This window comes from Cebus imitator, unplaced genomic scaffold (genome assembly GCF_001604975.1).
Source record: "Cebus imitator isolate Cc_AM_T3 unplaced genomic scaffold, Cebus_imitator-1.0 Scaffold208, whole genome shotgun sequence".
Taxonomy (NCBI): Eukaryota; Metazoa; Chordata; class Mammalia; order Primates; family Cebidae; genus Cebus; species Cebus imitator.
Window position 1 is genome coordinate 2035417 of NW_016107523.1, and position 23291 is coordinate 2058707.

Here is a 23291-nt window from a genome sequence, read left to right on the forward strand (position 1 = left end):
TCATCGTTCAACACCCGCCTATGAGTGAGAACATGCGGTGTTTGATCTTCTGCTCCTCTGTCAGTTTGCTGAGAATGATGGTTTCCAGGTTCATGGATGAACCTGGAAGATTGGTCATTCTTAACATTTGTTTCAAGAGGATGAGGACAAGAACATTATATGGTAAGGCTGAAAGCAGATATTGGTGTTTAGGGACCATGAAGAGGAAGGACTCAAATTGGTAGGATCATTGCCTAGAATTTTAGAGAGCAAAGTTGTATGTTAGTCTAGCATTGGGTAGGATGTGTAGGAGTATCTTCATTCTAGCTTGGGAGCCTAGTAATCAAGTAAGGCATCTTACGCAGGAATGGGCTGATAGGCTAAAACCCCCTTGAGAGAGATACTTAATCCAGGACAAACCAAGTGTCATGCCAGTGAATGACTTTAGCAGGGCACTTCATATCCTCATCCTTAGGGTAGCATGTTTTTCAGAGATGAGGCAGGCCTCAGGCTGCAGTTGAGATTCTATATACTAAGGTCAAAAAGATACAGCAGTGAAGAGGTCATGGGTATTTTGTATAAATTATGTTTTCTTTTTTTTTTTCTTTTTTTAAATGAAAATATACACTTAACACTTTTTTTAACTAAATATTGACCCCAAAATTCCAACCAAAAAATGCAACATAAATGGTATTTATTTTTGAACTTCCCTAATGCTTCTCCCACTGCAGGGACAAGGAGTGGTAGAGGAAGAGATATCTTTTAACAATCCTGTGAGTAGAAAATTAGAAGGTCATGCAAGGAAGGTGAAAAAAAAAACATCACGGATGGATAGGCTCACAAACATTAAAGGCCTCCTTGCCTAACCTTCATATCTATTCATCCCTCTCCAGTATGTGAATCATTGTACTTATTAAATATTCACTAGACATATTTAGTATTAAGAGTGTATCAGGGACTTTGTTATACAATTGGTTTATGATTATATATAAAATATCATTTGTAAATCTGACTAACTGGAAGAGCTCAATATAATAAGATGTAATGTTATGGAACACTAAGTGTGTGCTGAAGACTTATGTCCTTTAATCCTAAAATAATCCTGATGGGTAGTTTCAGTGATTATCTCCAAGTTACAGTTGAGGAAATTAAGGCTTCAAGAATTTAAGAAACTGGACCAGTATCACAAAGGCAGTGTCAGAGTGACAGTTTGATTTCAAAGTATACTTGACTTCAAGGCCCACATTTACTTCCACATTTAATATTGCATTTCTCATGTAAATGTACCATTAAATGTGACACAAATCTAAGCATTTGAATTACAATGTGCAGAGTAAGACCAGCATTATTTATACTATACTTCAGCTCATTTATAAGTGAAATGCTATTTTGTGGACTAACCTATGAAATCTAACTACATTGAATTCCTCTGGTTAGGTACAGATTTGATGATTCCAGGGAATAGAGTATGCCGGAATGCATAGGTAGGGGTGAAGTGAACCCAGTCAGAAAGTTTAGAGAGCATCTAGCAGATCATTAAACAGCTGTCTTTCACACAACTCATTTGTAATCTGGGGACTATCTATATTGATTCTTCCCAGGGAAGTTACTTATTTTTATACATATATGGTGTGTTCTATTCATAATACCATTCTACATGGTAATGCTCAAGTGTATTATTAAAAAAAAAACTGCTCATAATGAGGTTTTTCTTTGTATCACAGAAGTAGCAGGAGCAAGTCTTCTTTTTCCTTCCCAGGTTTTTAAATATTGTCAAGTGACTTTGTCAGACTTGCCTTTCCTGTTAAGCCAACCTGTATGACTGTTCCTTCTAGTAGCTTTACCTGTTCACTCATTTACTAATTCATCAAATATTTGTTGAATGTCTGTTGTGTGTACCTAACATAAGTACAGGGATAACAAAAACCAGACAACCTTTCTCCTTTCAAGGAGTTCATATAGTAATAGGAACTTAGGAAAGATTAAATAAATAAATATGTAATATTTCAAATGGAAGTATTAAAATGTTAAGAAGAAAAGAAAAACTGTCAACAAGATAGGGAATAAGTGACAGGAAGCTGATGTTTTATTTTTTATCTATTTATTTTTTTGAGACAGTGCCTTACTCTGTTGCCTAGACTGGAGTGCAGTGGCATGATCATGGCTGACTGCAGCCTTGATCTCCCTGGGCTCAGATGATCTCCCCACTTCAGCCTCCAAAGTAGCTGGGTCTACAGGCATGCACCATCATACTCAGCTAATGTTTATTTTTTTTCTGTTTTTAATAGACAAGGTCTTACTATGTTGCCCAGGCTTGTCTTGAACTCCTGGGCTCAAGCAATCCACCCACCTCTACCTCGTAAAGGGCTGGAATTACAGGCATGGATCACCAGGCCTAGCCAAAATTGATATTTTATATATGGCAGTCTGGGCAGACCCCTATGATGTGACATTTGAACAGAAATCTAGAGGGAGGGAGTGTATTAGTCAGTTTTCATACTTCTATAAAGAACTTCCCAATATTGGGTGATTTATAAAGGAAAGAGATTTAATTGACTCACAGTTTACTATGGCTGGAGAAGCCTCAGGAAACTTAAAATCATAGTGGAAGACGAACGTGAAACGAGACACCTTCTTCACAAGGTGGCATGAAGGAGAGGTGTTGAGCAAAGGGAGAAGAGATCCTTATAAAACCCTCAGATCTCATGAGAAATCACTCACTATTGTGAAAACAGCATGGGGGAAGCCAACCCCATGATTCAATTATCTCCACCTAGTCTCTCCCTTGACACATGGGGTTATGGGGATATAAGGATTACAATTCAAGATGAAATTTGGGTGGGGACACAAAGCTGAAACATATCATTTTGCTCCTGGCCCCTCCCAAATCTCATCTCCCTTTCAGGTTTCAAAATCAATCATGCCTTAACAACAGTATTCCAAAGTATTAATTCATTTCAGCATTAACCAAAAAGTCCAAGTCTAAAGTCTTCAACAGAGATAAGTCAAGTCCATTTTGCCTATAAGCCTATAAGATCAATAGCAGGTTAGTTACTTCATAGACACAATGGGGGCATAGACATTGGTAAATATACCCATTACAAATGAGAGAAGTTAGCCAAAATGAAGGGGCTACAGGCCCCATGCCAGTCCAAAATCTATCAGGGAAGTCAAATCTTAAAGCTGTGAAGTGATCTCCTTTGACTCCATACCTCACATCCAGGTCATACTGATGCAAGAGGTGGGTTCCCATGGTCTTGGGTAGCTCCACCCCTGTGGCTTTGTAGGGTAGAGCCCCTCTCCTGGCTACTTTTACAGGCTGGCATTGAATGTTTGTGACTTTTCCAGGCACATGGTGCAAGTTGTTGTTCGCTCTACCATTCTGGGGTCTGGTGTATGGTGGCCTTTTTCTCACAGCTCCACTAGGAAGTGCCCCAGTGAGAACTCTGTTTAGGGGCTCCAATACCACATTTCCCTTCCACACTGTCCTAGCAGAGGTTCTCCATGAGGGCTTCACTCCTGCAGCAGGCTTCTGCCTGGACATCCAGGCATTTCCATAAATCCTCTGAAATCTAGGCAGAGGTTCCCAAACCTCAATTCCTGACTTCTATGTACCCACAGGCTAACACCACATGGAAGTTGCCAAGGCTTGGAGCTTGTACCCTCTGAAGCAATGGCGCAAGCTGTACGTTGGCGCCTTTTTCCATGGCTGAAGTGGCTGGGACGCAGGGCACTAAGTCCCGATGCTGCACACAGTGGTGGGGTGGTGGGTGGACCTGGCCCACAAAACCATTTTTCCTTCCTAGACCTCTGGGTCTGTGATGAAAGGAGCTGAAGTGAAGGTCTTTGACTTGCTCTGGAGACATTTTCCCCATTATCTTGGCTATTAACATTGGGCTCCTTGTTACATATGCAAATTTCTGCAGCCAGTCTGAATTTCTCCCCAGAAAATACCTCATCATCAGGCTGCAAATTTTTCTTTTATGCTTTGTGACCTCTTGAATGCTTTGCTACTTAGAAATTTGTTCTGTCAGATACCTTAAATCATCTCTCTCAAGTTCAAAGTTCCACAGATATCTAGGGCAGGGTCAAAATGCTGCCATTCTCCCTGTTATTTATAGTAAGAATGACCTTTACTCCAGTTCCCAATAAGTTTCTCATCTCCATCTGAGACTACCTCAGCCTGGACTTCAGTGTCCATATCACTATCAGCATTTTGGTCAGAACCATTCAACAAGTCTCTAGGAAGTTCCAAACTTTCCTACATCTTCATGTCTTCTTCTGAGCCACCCAACTGTCCCAACCTCTGCCTGTTACCCACTTCCAAAGTCACTTCCACATTTTCAAGTATCTTTATAGCAGTACCTCACTACCTCAGTATCACTGGTCTTGAAATCCTGGGCTCAAGTGATCTGCCCACCTCCTCCCCTTAAAGTGCTGAAATTAAAGGCATGGGCCACCATGCCCAGCAAAATTGATATTTTATGTATGGCACTCTGGACAGACCTCTATGAGGAGACATTTGAACAGAAATCTCAAGAAAGGGGGGAATTATCCATTTACATATTTGAAGAAAGAGCATTTCAGGTAGAAGAAATAGAAAATGCATAGTCTTGAGGAATGGCATGTATATGCAGTATTTTTAAAACCTGTTATTTTGAAATACATATACACTTATAGGAAGTTGCAAAAAATAGTTCAGAAATGTCATGAGTACCCTTCACCCATCTTCAGCTAATGGTTACATCTTACATAATTGTATATAATATCAAAACCAGGAAATAGATGTTGATTCAATCTATGCTTTATCCAGATCTCATATTTTACATAACTATATATAATATCAAAACCAGGAAATTGATATTAATAAAATCTATGCCTTATTCAGATCTCACCAGCTTTTACATGCACGTATTTGTGTGTGTCATTCTATGCAATTTTATACAACGCGTAGAGTCATATAACAACTACCACTATCTTGATACTTGGTACAGAATAGTTTCAGCATCACAAAGGAACTATCTTAAGCTACCCTTTTATTGTCACACTCATCCAAACCTCCCATCTCCCATCCTGAATCACTAGCAACAATTAATCTGTTCTCCATCTCTATGATTTTGTCTTTTCAATATATTTTTCTAAGTAGACTCATCATTTGGGGAAAGAAGTGAGATGAATTGTTCTAGCCACTCAGTGGAGAACAGAGAGTAGAGTACCTATTGAAGCAGAGGGAGTCATTGCAATAATTCAAGTGAGAAATAATGGTGATTCCAAACCAGGACGCTTTCAGTGGAAACAATGTGAAGTACATGAATTCTGACTATCTTTGGAAGGTGGCACTACCAAGTTTGCTGATGAATAGAGTATGGGGTGTGAAACAAAGAGAAGAGCCCAGATTGACTCCAAGGTGGATAAAGTAAATAGGATTGAGAAAATGGTGGAAGGATCAAGTTAGATGGTAGAAGGGTAAAAGTGGAAGCAATAATTTTGTTTTGGGATTGCTAAGTTTGAAAACTTGTTAGACATTCTGGTAAAGTCATAAAGAGTGTAGTTTGATGCAAGTATCGGATTCAGGGAAGAAGTACATGCTAGAGATATAGATTTGACAATCATCTGTCTGCAGATATTATTCAAATTCAAGTCCCCTTGGAGTGAATAGCTGTTCAGACGGGGTCTTCATAAAAATACTTGCTGCTTCAAAATCATGTCTGTCTGTAAAATTATCTGGGAAGGCAGTACAAAAACTATCACTTTCATTATGATGTTTCTGGTTACCCATCTTTATTGATCAATATGGAAAAGGCATGTTGCTGAAAATCTCTGAGAGTCTTTGATACAGCAAGAACATAAGGATAAATAATTTTTCTATGTTCATGGTTGTAGAGGATTTTCAATGTTTAATGGTAGAGTACCGTGATCACACTCTGGCACTTCTGTATGAGAAGCTAAGGAATGTAACTGATTTACCCCGAGGATCTACTAAGAGGACAGAGGCAAAGGAGATACAAGACTTCACCCTGAGCTGTAGCTTTCCTTCGTTCCCTATCCTGCTTTAATTCTTCACGTTGTTTTCTTTCTTTCTTCTTCTTCTTATTATTGTACTTTTAGTTCTTGGATACATGCGCAGAATGTGCAGGTTTATTACATAGGTATACATATGCCATGGTGGTTGGCTGTACTCATCAACACATCATCTAGGTTTTAAACCCCACATATATTAGGTATTTATCCTACTGTTATCCCTCCCCCTTTCCCTGTATCCACATTGTTTTCTTTCTTCTTGAAGCCTCTCATTCACTAGGTTTCAATCCTGCCTTGCTATTTTTCTAAGGCCTAGGCAAGTTATTTTACTGAACTTAGCCTCAGTGCCCGTATCTGCAAAATAGAGAGTTTTATGATATCTTCAGTCCTTACATTCAATGGTTTTGAGAACTAGGGTGTACAATCTACTTGGATATCAGTCATCTCAAGCAAGCCCTCCTTTTGTTTTTATCTTTCTTTCGCACATTTTACACATTTTAGAGAACATAATACACATTCTCTTTATTCAGGGTTTATTCTTTATAACTGTCTTCCTAATTCAATTAACTCAACTGTTCAAAAATGTTAGTGACTGCTGTGATTTAAATAAATTTACCTTTTATAGGGGTCTTAATAACCCAGAAGGGAGTGGGGAAAAGAAATTAATATATATTGAGAGTTTATTAAGAGCTAGATATTGTAAATATTTTTATTGTGTTTCATCTTCAGAATAGTTCTACAAGGATATTATTATCATTGCTATTATGTAAATTAAAGAACCAATATAAAAGAAACCCAAGGTCTTCTATAAAGTTTCCTAGGTGGTGAGTATTGAAGAGAGTATTTGAATCTTTGGTTTCTTCTGAGTTTCTGTTTTCTCAGGGAATCTGCCAGATGTCCAGTGTATAGGGCATCTGCCAAACTCTATGACACTATAAGAATACCATTAAGGGTCTTAGAGTATCTAGCCCTTTGGGATTTAGAATTCTGAATGAAATTTAGTGTTCCTGCAGCTACAAAGGAACTGAGTCAGGAACATGATGACTTTATATTTAGCTACATTGATTATATTCCTTATAATGATCCTGGCTTGGTAGATTACAGGCAGCTCAAGCAACCCAGGATCGCAATAGAAGTAAGAGCTCATTGCCCACTGTCCATCACTATGTTTGCATATAGGAAGCAAGAATAAAACGTGCATAAAGTAGGGTAACTAGCTTTTCAGAGCTCTTCACACCAAGTCTGTGTGAGTTCTAGCAGGACACTGACTATTATTAAAAAGACACAGACTCCACGTACTAAGAATTTACTGTTTTCCTTTTTAGTTACCAAAGGGCAATCCCCTGCATATGTTAGCCAAAAATGGTACTTATCCTATAATCTCTAATATTAAAGTTTAGATTTGGCAAGCTGTGCATCTTATATTGTTCATTACAAAAAAAATATTGATTGGTATCTTGTACTATAACTTGTACTATGGGTCAAGTTCCAACACAGCAAATACCATTGCAATAAAAATTCTATAAAACTATATTTAAAAAACCTTTCATGTTTGAGCCAACAGCCTGATAATGTTAAGCAGTTTTGAGTACAGTATGCTAGAAGATTCTGAAGAGTTATTTGTCCTAGATAAGAAAGGTTGGCTGCATTAAAAACATAGCCATCAATGTGGGATTATTTCTACATCAAGCTTTTGGAAAAGTCAAATCAAAGTTGGCATGCAGGCTGGGCACAGTGTTTCACACCTGTAATCCTAGCACTTTGGGAGGCCAAAGCAGGCAGATTACCAGAGGTCAGGAGTTCAAGACCAGCCTGTCCAACATGGTGAAATGCAGTCTCTACTAAAAATACAAGAATTAGCTTGCTGTGGTGGTAGATGCCTATAATCCCAGCTATTCAGATGGCTGAGGCACGAGAAATTCTTGAACTCAGAAGGTGGAGGTTGCATTGAGCTGAGGTCATGCCACTGCACTCCAGCCTGCATGACAGAGCGAGACCCTGTCTCAAAAAAACAAACAAAACAAAATTGGCATGCAATAAATGTTTGTTGAATGAATACTGAATAGGGAATTTCTGCTAATCCACTCTAAATAGTGCCAAATTTCCAGCTCTAAGGTCAACGCTTGGCATATATATCCTGAAGGAATGAATGGACACAGAGTAATTTTTTTCTAAAATGCAAATTCATTTATGTCACTTCCCTTATTAAAACCCTTCAGTAGCTTCCCATAGCCTCCAGGATTCTATTTTGAATAGTGCTTCTTAATCTTTGACATGAATTTAAAATCACCTGGGGATTATGTTAATAAACCGATACTGATTCAGTAGGTCTGGGGTGTTGTCTGAGATTCTTCATTTTTAGCATGTGCTCAGTGTTATAGCAAAGATGTTGGCCTGCAGACCACACTTTGGGTATCAATGACATAAGCTATTTAACTTGACATGAAAGACCAAGTACATTTATTCACCTGTCATGTAGCTTGGGTCTGTCGGACGAACCCCAGCAGGCGGTGGCCCTGACATGACCATCATCACAGCTAAAAGGTTTGGTTCCTGGGGCCCAGAGCAAACACCATTAATGGGTAATTTCCCTGGTCAGCCCCACTCTGAGAGGACCATCCAGCACAAAGTTTACATGAGTAAACAAACTAGTCAGAGTAGAGACAAAGAAATGTGGGGTAAACAGACTTAACTGGGGAAGCTTCTATTATCCCTAATCTTTACCCTATGACCTAATGCTGTAATGTAAGAATTGGCCACCTTCAGCCTGTTCCATTATTACAAGTTATGAAAACCTTTCAGCCTTCAAAAATGTTTGAGACTATATCTTATGACTTTCCCTAATATTTCGCCAATCATCCTGTGTGAATTCCAACAAACAACTGTTTGGATACTTAGTTTCTTTCTCACTCTTTCCCCATTGTTGGCTTTTGCTGCAATTTATGTTTTTCCCTGAAAATGCCATGATCTTGCATTGTCTGTCTGGATGCTGGATTTTCCAGACATTCTGGGCCTCCATCTAGTTTTAGCTTTGCCATCATGTCCACCAAAATATTTCCCTCTCTTTCTTAATCTGGGTTAGTGTCACTCTCATTTATTATACTGTCAATATAGCAATGAAGGCATAACACTTATCAAATATTTTATCACAATCAATGATGGCACCAGTGGTAACATCCAAATGCCTGGGTGAGTAAGTAAAAGGGGAAGAAGGGATTTGTAGTTAAACTGAGTTTTCAGAGAAAAATGTACTAATTGTAATTAAATTGGATATTTATTTGTGATGACAAATAAAGGAGCTAGAGTCTTTTAACCCACCCCTTGGCACCACTGCTTATCTCCTTGTAACATACCTTTGATTCACATGTCTATTTCTTACATATGGGAAATTTCAGCTCACTTTTGATGAGACAAATTAAGTTTATTGCTTACTATGGTAAGAAAGACCACAACCTGGACAAAGCTTTGGTAATGTTTCACAAGGAGAAAGATGAGGTTGGATTTTATTGGGAATACGAAGCTTGGTTTAAGATTGGTCTTTACTGCGGGGACACAATTAGTAGTGTATAACGATCATAATATTACAACTTATATTTGGTGGAAACAACACAGTGAAGATTTCCAGCCAAGAGGCTCAAGCGTATTAGAGTGTGAACTCTATAGATGTTTTCTGATGAAGAGTTGATGGGAGTTTGGTGAAGTTACTGTAGTGAACAGTCAAATTATTTGCCTGGCCCAGTGTTATCTGTAATAGGAAAGTTATGCTAATGAAGAAAATGGAATGGTAAACCATGTTAATGTGGACAGTAAGCTATGTGAGCATAACGGGTAGATAGCTTTGATCCTCCATGTCCAAACTGTTTTTAGTGGTAAGTGATCTTCATTCTCACATATATCAAAAGCTTCCTGAGGACAGGACAGTGTCTTTATAAACATTAAAATCCCTATGTCCTGTACATCACCTGCCATAGACAAGCATCTAGTAATTGTTGGTTGGGTAGATATTGAGGGAAAACATGCACCAAATAAAAATGTCAATAGGACACAAATTCACTATCATTTGGAAAAATAATAGTCTTTTCCACTGACATTTACTGCTTAGCGTGGTGTCCACAGAGCAGCAGTACCACCTGGGAGTTTATTCAGAATGCAGACTTTCAGGCACCACCCCAGGGCTAGTGATTTAAACTTTGCATTTTTAAGGTCATTTTTATTGTATTCTTTTTTTCTTTTTTCTTTTGATGCATTTCTGTTTTTTTGTTTATTTGCTTTTAAGATAGGGTCTTGCTGTTTTGCTCAATCTGGTCACAAACTCCTGGACTCAAATAATCCTGCCACCTCTGCCTCCTGAGTAGATGGGATTACAGATGTGAGCCACCACACCTGGCTTGTATCACATTAAATTTTGAAGAGCAGTGCTTTAATATCTATTAAATTCTCATCACTTGATGAGATATTATTAATTCAACTTACAGATGTGGAAGTTGAAGCCAGAAGTTGTACAAGGTCATACAGCTTATAAGTAGCTGAGCCAAGACACTCTCAAGTCTTCTGCCTTCACAAACCCCTACTTAGTCACTGCCCTAAAATGGGATAAGATATACTATTCTCAGAGGGACAAATATGCTAAAAATCTCAATAATATTATACACTTTGGAAAGTGCATTTTCTTTCCATTCTAATTTCTCTTTCAAGTTCCTGATACATGAAAATATGAATGGCAGGTCTGAGCAATGTTTAGATGCTGTGCTTTGATCCATTCACGATGTTTGATTTGCATTCTGCCAAGGAATCTCTGGTAACCTCTGTGATGTAGACCACACCATTAGTTACGAGAGAGCTGACCTACCTTCCTCTGAGAGCTGTCTGGCTGTGAGCTGCTCAGAGGGAAAGGATTTCTATTTACAAATTGTATTGATTATTTATAAATAAAAGCTCCCCTTTCTTTCTTCAATTGTAAAATCTGCAGTTAGGGAGTCGGGAAGAAAATCAAAACTGCGTACATTTGCATCTGCCAAGGCTGATAACTAGTTCCAGAATTACAGAGATGGTGCTGAAATAGCACCTCAAGCATCAAGCTCTATCAAATTTAATCTATCCATAAGGCAACTGCCAGTTATATTTTAGAGAAAAAAAATGTAGACTGAAAAGATATACAATCCATGCACCAACTCCTGTAAAATTGTATGCCCATAGTAGCAATCTTGAAGATATAAATATCAGTATGTTTCTCCTTCATTTATCACTTATCTGATCATTTGACAAGTATTTATTGAATACCTGTTAAGGGTGTAGATAGATGCGGTGAGGCTGCAGGTGTTTGTAGGTCTTTCTGAGGATATGCATCAAGCTGATGTTCATAACTTGGAGATGTGTGTATATAGACTAAGGATTCCTTCAGAGGATATAACTTCAGGTGGAGTCATAGGCAGTGAAGAATACACTAATCAGTTGTGGTACATAAACATTTCAGCACCACTTAGGTATTAACTTTCTGTTTTGTTTTGGGTGCACTTAATTACTCCGTTTATTAAACAAGCACATTGTAATCTGTAGATACTGTCATAAACAGCGCAATAAAGCCTGCCACATCAGAATGTCATCTATCAAATTAGATGTGTTCCTGAGCTGTCCCAATACACACACACCTGTGCCTGTCAACAGGCACTTGCTGGAGATTGCTTCCAGGTGTGGGATCTGTTGGACGAGCTTGAGGTGTAGGGCACTTTGGAACCTTTTCCTCTGGCTTCAGGAATTAACCTCTAGGCTTGGTTCCATCCCAGCTTGCATTTAGTTTTGGGACAGTAACATGGCAAAGAATACACCCGTGAATTTAGAGTTATTAAGAAGTCATCATAGAAGAAGTAAAACTTCATTGAGGAATGAATGTCTTATTCAATCCAGCTTTAATGCAAGGCTTGGTGAAGCAGCTCCAGAGGGTTAATAATTGTGTGTTTGTGTGCGTGTATATATATATATATATATATATATATATATCTCCTTTTGAATGACAAATACACATGCACACACACACAATTGTATAGCTGATGATAAATATACATTATATCAGTGAGTTAAAATGAAGTGTGCTATTCATTCACCAAGGAATGGGCTATCATAATGAACTATTATGATGTTAGAAATTGCCAGGGCAATAAGCAAATAATACATATTGTTTGCAACAAACTTTCTAAATATTGTTATCAGTGGGTTTACTTAAGTCATTTTTATTTTCATTACAGTGTGTAAATAATTTAGCAAATTCAATTTTGAACCTGGAATCAATTGAACATTCAATATTTAGACAAATATTTATCAAGTGCCAACTGTGTTCCAAACGCTGGGGCTGCAATTTTGACAGAGGCCATTGAGGCCCTCATGGAGCTCACAATAAATGATCTTCCTCAAAGTATCAGGTCTCTTGTTAGCATATTATTTAAATAGTTAAGAAAAGAGAAAGGGTCTCTCTTTATGTAGACAAACATGTTCTAAGTGCTTCCAGAAATAATCTCCATCGGGTAATGCAGGCTATGTGTGGAGTGAAATTCAGTCCAATCCATGATGCAGCAGAGTTTCAGCCCAGGATTTCTTTAGAGCCTTTGCTACACACAAAGTTGGCTGATGTGCCATTCAGCATCCCAGCAGCTCTTTCTCTTCACACTAGCAATGGCAAAGCTTTGTGCGGAGGCATTGCTGGCTGCTCTGAACTAAAAGCATCCGTGGGGACTGAAAGAGGTTTTTTGCACACCTTATTAAGGTAGGCAAGTGTGTCTGAGTGTGTGTGTGCCTAAAAGCTGGAAGACATCTGTTGAGAGGAAAGTGCTCTTCTGTGGGTCTGGCAGCTTCTATGTAAGTCTTCTATTCTGATGCAGGAGCGTGTGAGCAGTGGGTGGGAGGAGATGCTTTGGTACTTGGAATGCTGAGGTCCGGATTAAGTGGTATTGTAATAGCTAGTTAGAGGCAGAATAAAAAGCTGGGAATTGAAGCATTTAAAAATGCATCCTTCCATTATTTCTCTCAAGTTAAACCATATTCATTCTAGGGGAAATTAAAAAACAAAAACCAAAAAACAAAAACAGCAGCAAGGGCAAGTAGCCCAAATCTGTAAGGTCTTTGAGCTTCTCTGTTCATCCAGCTTTTGAAGTCTTCTTACAGCCAATTTGTTTGGCTCCTCTGGAGGGGGCAATTCATATCCACTTCCCTCTCCTGGAGCATTTCTTTCTTCTATACTCCATCGGGGAACAATAGAGTTTAACAGTAACAGGCAATTTTTTTTTTCAAAGCTTGTGCCCTCTTCTGCGCTTAAAGGCATTTTTTAAGAGACTCCTGCTAGGGGGATCTTGGTGCCTGTGTGTTAAGACGGCAATTAACTTTTAGTATCAGTGCTTACATTAAATTTTCTCTCTTTCTGCTTTACTAAAGCAGTCATTAAAATTCAATGTGATTACCATGAAACTTTATCATAAAACCCTGCTTTGCTTAGAACACCTTGATTTTTTTTGAAAGCAGCCTTCTCAGTTTATATATACATTGCTGCCTTCCTTAGACTATCAAATTGCACTGTGTCTCATTAAGAAACACTAGGTTGAACCTCTATACTGTGTTTTATCTGAGAAAAAAAATACTGCTGCAAAAAGTTTGATTTGTTCAAGTTTTAGAATGAAAATTTCTTTGTAACAAGTTATTTGAGTTGCATACTATGACATTGTATGTCTCTTTATTTCAAGTAATTTTGCAATTAACATGTGGTTAGGTAAAGAAGAGAATGATTTGTTTTTTTTTTTTTAACATATTTTAAAAGTTACTAAGAGAGGTTTTACTTTTAGTAAGAGTTTAGAAAAAATAACCAGAACAAATAACTGGACTTGGAAGATGAATATACCTTTACACTTGTAAATTTTACCTTTGTACACTTGGGTTATGATTTAATCATTGAAACGCCTCTGCCTTGAAGTAAATGCATTACTTAGAGTGTATGCTGTGTTTTAATAAAGGGGTAACAGTTATCGATTCTCAATTGTACGTTTGAATGTTGTAATTTTTTGCTGTATTTAATAACCTCTTTTTTCTCTTGTGAGGTTTACTTTGGAAATGAGGCATGCTCAATAATAGGCTGACATTCAGCTTCTTTGTTTTAAATTTAAATGCTGTATGTGTTTTATCACATCTGGAATGTGTGGGGAGAAAAGATACCAAGTTTTATTATTTAGATTAAATTGTAGAATTGCAGATTGATATTTTTCAATGCATTTTCATTATAGTTTCTGCCATAGAGGCAGCGTGAGGGCTTTCAGGAAGATGGAGTGGTGTAATTACCAGGTGCACACGTTCATTAATCCTTCCTGGCTAGAGAAAGCTTCAAGTTCTTCTCCAGTGGCCCATTCGTAAAGCTATAAATATCTAAATTGTGTCAGCCAAGAAGTCACACAGAATGGTGGCTCTTTTTGAGTTCAATTTCATGCACTGTTGCTTTGGTCTTGTGAGGAAAGCTCTGAATTCCTTAGGATAGTCTTGCTTGTAAAGTTCCAAAAACAAAATATCAAATCATTAAGGATTTATTTTAAAATACACACTCTTCTTTTACAAACTGGATGATTGCCATAATGTGGATTATGAATTTTTTTGCTTTATTTCTTTAGAACTCCCCTTTTATTTTGTATGATCAAGAATATAGTTAAGATTTTGGTGATTTTTAAAAAAAGATTTATGGCTTATTGTCCATCAGTCTCTCCACTACTTCAAGCCTGTGTACCCCTGTATATTATCTGTAGTAGTGAAATGTTTGCATATATAGAGGCTATATATGATTTGGTCAAAAATAACACTTAGAGGTCTTCTGTAAGAGTGCTTATTTCATCATTAAATATCCCTTAATGAAAATAATTCCAGAAATATTATCTATGTACAAACTTAAAAGACAAATGTAAAATACTGTGATGTGAATAAAAAGTATAGCAATACACTTCAATAATATCCTTCTTATATTTTCCCTTGTTCTCAACTGAAATAACTAAAGTAATAGAGACGTCAACAAGGAATTTGTTGCTTCTTTGTAATACACCTAGAAACTCATTTGATAAGAACAACCTGACATTGAATGTAACTTTCCTCATTAGAACGATTCAATTTAACACACATACACAAATATATTTTAAAAATAATGGTATGTCCAGAGTTTTTCATATTCTGTATGAATAAAGGAGAACCTTCACATATTCAAAACAAAGATATAAAATATGTCTTAATGTTTTACTTAAATTTTAAAGGGCCTAAAATATAATAAAGTTGTTTTTTAATTCTTTTATATGTTTGAATATGCCAGAGTCATTGGAAGTAAGAAATTATTTTTCTTAAGAAGATTTTGTCCATAATATTTAAAACTATTTTCTTTTCCCTTCATTTTACAATTTCAATACTTACAGATTTTTCTACTTTAAAAATAACAGTAGTTATTATGATCTTAAAACAAATGTTTAAGAGCACATTCATTTCTCTGGAGACAATACCAACCACACTTTTATTATCAGCGAAAGAAAGGGCAGGGCATACTTTTATTTGAAGTTGAGTATAAAAATGTGTGTACGTTTGAGTGCTATTTAAAAAGATAAGTGAAGAGACAAATATAGGATCGTGGAACTCTCTCTGAAAATCTAATGAAGCTCTTGAGCATCTCTTATCTCAAGGTACATCAGGAATTATCTAACACTGTGATCCAATGGGAAATCAGTATATTTGTATAAGGAAAAAAAACTTGTTGTTAGTGAAAGCCAACTCTTTTAAAAAATAATAATTACAGCATTTGCAGTATATGAGCATAATACATTTACTCAACCTCCCTGTCTTTAAAAAATCGTCTTCTGATAGTTGTCTACTTTCAAATTGAACATATTTGCTACCTTGAGGAAACATTGTAATGTAGCCCATATATGGTATACATCCTAAAGAATACTTGAAATTATAAAGGAAATTCTCCTGCTTTCTTTATTCTGTTGAATAAGTTAAAATATATTAACAATTTGCATATCACATTGTGTTTATCATTGTGTGTCTTGGCATGTCTACATGTACATTCATGTGTACAAGGGCATATATACTTACAGGCCAGGGCTACTTAAACAACTATTTATTTGAATACGTCAGAGAAAATCTCCAAGATACAAAGAAGCAGTTATTATATATTATGTAAGTGTAGAATTAACAGTCACCTTTTTTTAAAATGGCAGAGAAATTTAATTAATTACATAAAATTTCTAACCTCAAGAAATTTTCTTTTTGGAGATAAGGAATACTGAGGTACTCATGTTAGTGCAGACTCAATGAGACCCTAATAAAATAGACAAAGATAAATAAAACCATGATAGCCAATAAACAACAAAAATAAAATAAACCATGGTTCACTGGTATGTTGGTGAGTATCTCTGTAATATCTGCCAATAAGGGTCTCCATGGATTTGGAGTAATGTTCAGAAACTACCTGTACTAATAATGACAGTGGAGGGGACTCCTGTAGCTAAATTCTGCTACCTTTGCTTACAGAAATGTAAATAATAAGGCTGTGTCATGGCATTTCCTGGAAGGAGCAGTCTTGTTTCATGGTCTGACTATATAATAGTGCCTAGAGAAACACAACCTCAGCTTACTAAACTCCCTTGATTATTGTCACTTTGTCACTGAACTTTGACCATATCTTTCACCTCCAGAGGCAAAAGACAAGTGAGGAGATGATCTCCTCATCTGGTTTTTAAACAAGTATATAACTAGAGAACTAGATTGTTTCCTAAACCCACTCTTATCCGTGTAAAAAAGGAGTCATCCTATCACTTTCCTAGCCATTTCATGTATAGTCTTAATTTGGGAGCACGAGAAAAAAACTATTTTCTTTACTTACCTTGGCTGGGTTTTTGAAAATTTCTTTTTAGTTTAATAAAAATAACATTTTAAAAGGTAGTAAGCCTCTCATAAGCAGTTTTATCTGTTCTAAAATAGCTTCTTTTTTTCTTTTTTAAATTTTATTTTATCTTAAAAACAAAGTATAATAGCAATATATACTCACTAGAACACATAAAACAGGATGGAGTTACATAGAGAAATAGATCATTTTCTCCCTATCCCTTCCTCTAATATTAACATTTAGGTGCCATGTGCTTCTCCATTAATTTTCATTTCAGCCTACATTTTCTTCCAAGAGTAGGAGTAGCAGCAAGGTAGTTTAGACATGATATAGTTCTCTTATCTTAGCCTTTTGCTTATATGCTTTCCTAGGGGTTGACTTTCCTCATCTAAAGATGTTTCAAGCAAGTGCTCACATTTGTTGTAGCAGAAGACACTTACTAATTGTTCTCACTAATAATTTGGAAAGGAACGTCAAAATCTGGGAGGATCATGAAAGAAATGTCAGAAATTTCCTTTCAGCTGCCATTCTCCTTAATACTGTTATCAATAAATTCAGCATCTTATATGTGATAGCAAAAAGTTGCTGCCCTTTGTTTTTGCGTCCTGAGATTCTTGCCCAATACCATGGTAGCAATAACAATGGTGAGAAAATTGCCTCTTCTATGATGTTCAGATCCTGAATGAGCACCCTTACCTCCATTAATACAGGTATTCAAGTATTTTACAGGTTTTAGAGTTAAATATAGCACTGTTATTCTAATTTAAGCATGCCACCACCAGTGGCACCAGTAATGTGGAAGAATGATTGGCAATGCCAGCTATCTGAAGTTTTCATGTGCCAAGCGCCATGTTAGTTCTTCACAGTATTACATTCCATCCTCACAACAAGAGTGTGCCAATGAATGTTGCTGTGTGCCAGTACCTAGGCTAAGGACTTTGTGCACATTACCCTGTTTTATCCTCACAACTTTCCATGTTATTTTTATTCTTGAATGAAGAAACAAGTTCTCTGTAGGTGATGCTGTCATTTATCCACTTATATCCTTTCACATCCATTTAACACTTTCCCTGGTGTGCTTTTACTCCCCAAAACTAGCTCCCTAATCGCTTTGTTGGAGGGTGACCTTAAGGCTGCCCAAGCCTACTTGGTCTGCGTAAAGAGAGATATGAGTCTATCTTGGAATTTATGTCCCTGTGTGTGGGAAGCCCTTAATGGCTGCTGGTTGTAGACACGTAAATATGTGAGCTCTCTTGTTCCCAATTGAGAAATTCAGGGGTGTGAATGGCACTGCCACCCTGGGCTTTTATTCCATCTATGTGTTTGGTCTCTTTCCCTTCCCGATCTCAATTTGCTTTCCCTTACCAGTGTTTCCTGAAAATACGTCCAATTATATCATTTTTGCATAAAGCTTCATCTCAGAACTTCCATTTAGGGAACCCAAACTAAGATATTCTGTAAAATAGGAACTTCATTGATAAAATTTCCAAACTGTCTTAGTAGATGGCCAATATAAGACCAAGCCAAATCTTTCTGAGTCCAAATTCCCTGTCTTTAATTGACAGGATCCATTATGACACATTATTCAATCTTTAGTCAATAAACACTTGCCACATGCCTATTTTATGGCATGTTATATTTACACCATAGTTAGGATAGTATGGTTAATGAATATTTTATATGTGTACACCTGAAATTCTATTGACTTCTCTGAGCCACAGTTTTTTCATCTATAAAAGCAGCACAATCATGTTACTTACCTCATAGAGTGAATTTAAGAACTAATGAAATGATATATGCAAAGTGTTGAGAGTCACTATTGGCAATTACTCATGCTCATTAAATATTAGCTGTTTTATGATTATTGTTTCATTTTCAATGTCTAATATCCTATGCAAAGAACAAGAGGCATTGGTACAAGCATTGAAACTTGAAGCTTAGAAGAAAAAGTTAATTAACTGGTGCCCCACTAGATGCCTCTAACTGCTGGCTCTGTGTATCCCTTTAGCCTTGGCTCATCACGAGAAAACCTTGGAGACATTTCTGCTAGACTCAGCAGATCAATTTAAGAAACATGAATGACATTTTGCTTGAAATGTAATCAGTCACAGCAGCCTTTTTCTAATTTCATATTTTGTAGTTCTTAGTAAAAATTAAGCACAACTTTTCTTAAAAAAGAAAATGGTATAAAAATGCATATCACTTTTTCACTTTATTATTGTAACCACATCAAAGTATTCAGTGTGAAGACAGTAGCCAAGTGAACTCTTCTTGTAATGCTCAGAAACCATTTTAGCAATGGTAAAATTGCTGCAATTTATATTCATCAAATTGCATGATTTGACTTATTTTAGAAAAGTTATTAACTTCTGAAGAGAATGCTTCAGAAGCATTTAAATGAGTGCAAGTTATCACCAGTGGTATACATAAATTTTATATAAAAATATACTTCTAGAAACTATATTTAGTTTGCTATAGTATTTGTACAAGGATTAATTCCTATTTCATTTTGTAGGAATTTATTTAGGAATGTCTATGGCCTCCCAGTGTAAAGGAGACTTATCACAAGAGCTTTTACAATAACCTCTTTTTTTTTTTTTATCAAAGGGGAGATATTCTAGGGAAAAAAAAAACACATTATTCTGCATTTTTATTAAGTCACCCTGTAAGTCAGCCCTGAAATAGGATAGGTAGAATCTTATATTTATTTATTTCTCAGAAGTTTATTGGAGGTAATATGAATGATTTTAAGATACTATCAACTAACAAAATAACAATTTAAAATTAATTTTCAAAAGGCCTTAACAAATCTTATTCTCCTTATTTTCAAATTCTTTAAAAATGTTTTTTTATTACTAATGTAACGTCTTTTGATGTAATCATCATAGTAAATCCAACATGATATGTCTAAATAAGTTACATGGATTGATTGACTCTTCTAAATAGTAAGGTAGATGGCACTATTACTTCTATATGAGAAATGAGGAAGCAGAGGTATAAATAAGAATCTTTTCTGAGTCTATAGAGTTAGAAAATGGCAAAGTGGGAATTCAGACCCAAATAGTAAGACTCAAGGATACCTTTGTTATCAGTATGCTTGTATGAAAACCTAAGCATACAAGAAAATCTAAGTGCTAGTTGGAAACCAGAATAAACATTTTGGTGTATCTCTTTCTGGCTCTTTTTTCTATTCTGACAAACATATATGACATATATATGCACACACACAAACACACAAATTCCTATTCACAACTTCTTGTATGCTGACATCACAATGTACCTTATACAGCTGAATTATTTTATATATGATTTCATGTTTTTTCTAAAGTCTATGTGTTTGTCAAATATCAACTTATCTATTCAATAGGAATATGGGATGATCTTTGCTTATACATATATACATACGTGCATACATACATATGTATATAAAAACAAAAAAATCAAGTATGTTAAGCATTCACCAAAAATCATATGCCGATCAGTAAAATATATAATTTTTTACTGCCAATTACATATGTCATAAAAATGCTACCTATAATAGAATGAAAACGAAACACAGCAATATTGGGACACCTATTCTCAAGCAACAGCTTTGGGATTTATTAGCTATTCCCCATGAAATAACTCATTAACTTGCTACTGCAAGCATCAAAAGAAGGATTATTTAGGACACTTGCAAAATGATACAAAGCTATGTTTAAGGGTGGGTAGAGCTTGGTGGGATATAGATGAAACAACACAGGCCCTTGAGTTTGTAATTGCTGGATCTGCATAGTGGGTATCTGGAAGTTTATTATATTATGCTCTTTACTTTTGTATGTATCTTCAGATTTACATAGTGAGTTAATAAAGAAGGGGAATTATTATTGACTTACATTATAGAGTTTATATAAAGATGAAATGATTATTTTTAAACTATAAATATTTTATTAGTATAAATAAGATACTATCTCTTGAAAACAGCACATCTTGATTTTGCATATGCAAAATAAGATTATTTTAATGAACTATGTTACACCAGGGATAAGTAAGTTACACATAATAAACAAAGAAGGTAGCATTAGATACTTGGCCCAGTGACCTTTACTGTGAGTGAGCCTCCAGCTTTTTCAAGTTTATTGTATCATTTAAAATACATAAAAATAAGATAGATATGTGTGTCCAATTGAGATAGTATAATGGAATGGAAAGAACATGTGTTATAGAGTTAGATAAATGGGGATGATAATTGTAATAATGATAGAGAAGAATATACTAATAATGATGATAGCAGATTCTTTATGTTGGGTTATATTGTGCCATGCTCTCAGCTTGTCACCTTTGTGCATTGACTCATTTAATCTTCACAGCAAACCTATGAGGTATAGGTACCATCATGAAGAGACCCACAGAAGTTATATAGCCAGTAATTATTGGAGCTGGAAGAGATACTCTGCTGCCGTTTGTTCTGGTTTTGTAGTCATTGTTCTTGCCTTTTCAAGTTACCAGCTCTAAGACCTTGGGTGATGCTTTAAGTCTTAATTGTCTCATCTGCAAAATGGGGACAGCAGTAAGTGCCTTAAAGGTTTATTCTCACATTATATGACTTACAGTGTGTAAACCATCTGTGTTTAGACAACTAGAGGTGCTCAATGGATGACTGCATTTGTTATTAGGCTACATCTAATCTATGAATTAAAAACTAGGCAGAAATATGTCACGAATTGTTTAAGAGCCAAATACCAACTACAGTGAAAAATACTTAAAACTTACTAAGCTCATAGTATGTGTCAGAATTAACTACCTTAAAGCTCATAGCAATCCTATATCATACATACTATTATGCTATTTATATCTGATAAAATTGAAGCAAGGGAAGTTAAATAATAGGTCAAAGATCATATGCTATTTTTCCATATATATCCATCTGGCTAGCCAGTCTACCTGTCTCCTTCCATCCAACCACTCATCCATCTACCCATCCATCCACCCAGTTACTTCTCCCTCTCCCACCATCCCCTTCCCTTTCCCTGTCTCTGTCACTCGTCTTTATCTATCTATCTATCTATCTATCTATCTATCTATCTATCTATCTGTCATATATCTGTCTGTCTGTTTATCATCTATCAGTTATGTATCTATATCTGTCATTTATCTATGGTTTTTTTAACACTACCATGTTTTATGAATTACAAGACTGAAAAATATTTTCATTGACTTACGTTAACAAAAGACCACACTGTGAATAAAAAAGCAAAAAACACTGATCTATGCACATATGGAAGAGAGGTCCTAAACAATAGGGATACAAAATATCATGTGATCATAACATGGCAGCCCTATAAAACTCACAAAGCAATTTCATGTAAGCTATTTCATTTAACTCTTACCACAATCTATGAGGTTACTATTTTTATTTTTCTCATTTTACAGGTGAAATTTAATATAGTTTCCAATAAAAAATTAGTATGGTTAATAAATATCCTGATATCTTACTCTTATAACCCTACCAATAATTTATAGTAATTAGTAAAATAAAGTAATAGGAAATAATACCTTTGATACTAGTATTAAATTGTAATCATATGATTAGGTAATTTCAATTAGTGATTTTCAAGAACCTGTAATATGGTAGCTTCTTCCTACTGACGTGTTTGAATTTATTTTAAGCATTATAATTTAAAAGTAAATGCACATTCACATGGAGATAATAAATTAGTGTGAAATGGCTGTATTTTCCTCTCTGTAACTTTTAACACACAGGAAATCACTGTTGTCTTAGAAATCAAGGAAATATAGTATTTGAGGTGAAGTTATTCTTTCTACTATACCCACACATTTTAATATAGTTCTCTCACAGTACAACAGAGGAAGAAGCTTTCAGACACATTTGCTGCTGCAAGGAGCATGCTGCGTGGAACTTAAAACACCTTCCCTTTCAAACTCCTTGGGACTGTTTTTATCCAAGTGACTTCAAAGGCACTAAATTTAACATCCGTTGGAGGCACATCCAGGCATATTATATTGAAAGCCCCAGTGACTAAATGTGTTACCACTATTCACAATGTTTATGTGTGTATATGCCTTATCTATGATGTCTTGCAAATTATGAAAATTGTATTATTCACAGTAACAAATCTACTTCCAGCAAATTTCTAACAATGGTCTATTTTAAAATAACTTACACATATGTGTCATGGGTCTTAACATATACTCAGTCATAAAACTTTGTCACTTTTACGTTTCCATCATATTTTTTTTGCCAGTGAAGGTTTTGTTTGGTTTTCATTTATGATTATATACTTTTAAAAGATAGATTTCAAACTGTGAATATTTATTTATTTATTTTTGAGACAGTGTTTTGCTCTTGTTGCCCAGGCTGGAATGCAGTGGTGCAATCTCGGCTCACAGCCATCTGCCT

At 35.9% G+C, this 23291-nt stretch overlaps 1 protein-coding gene across 9 annotated transcripts in view; it reads left to right on the forward strand.

Moving 5' to 3' along the window:
- DMD (dystrophin) overlaps positions 1 to 23291 on the forward strand; it is a 2133401-nt gene that overhangs the window by 1036227 nt on the left and 1073883 nt on the right. Inside the window, exon 1 of one of the 9 annotated variants that reach the window (XM_017548501.2) lies at positions 12593 to 12757. The exons of the other annotated variants lie outside the window; for them this stretch is intronic. The gene's annotated coding sequence lies outside the window, so the exon portion shown is untranslated. Of the gene's footprint in view, positions 1 to 12592; positions 12758 to 23291 lie in introns of those variants that run through there. 9 annotated transcript variants of the gene reach the window in all.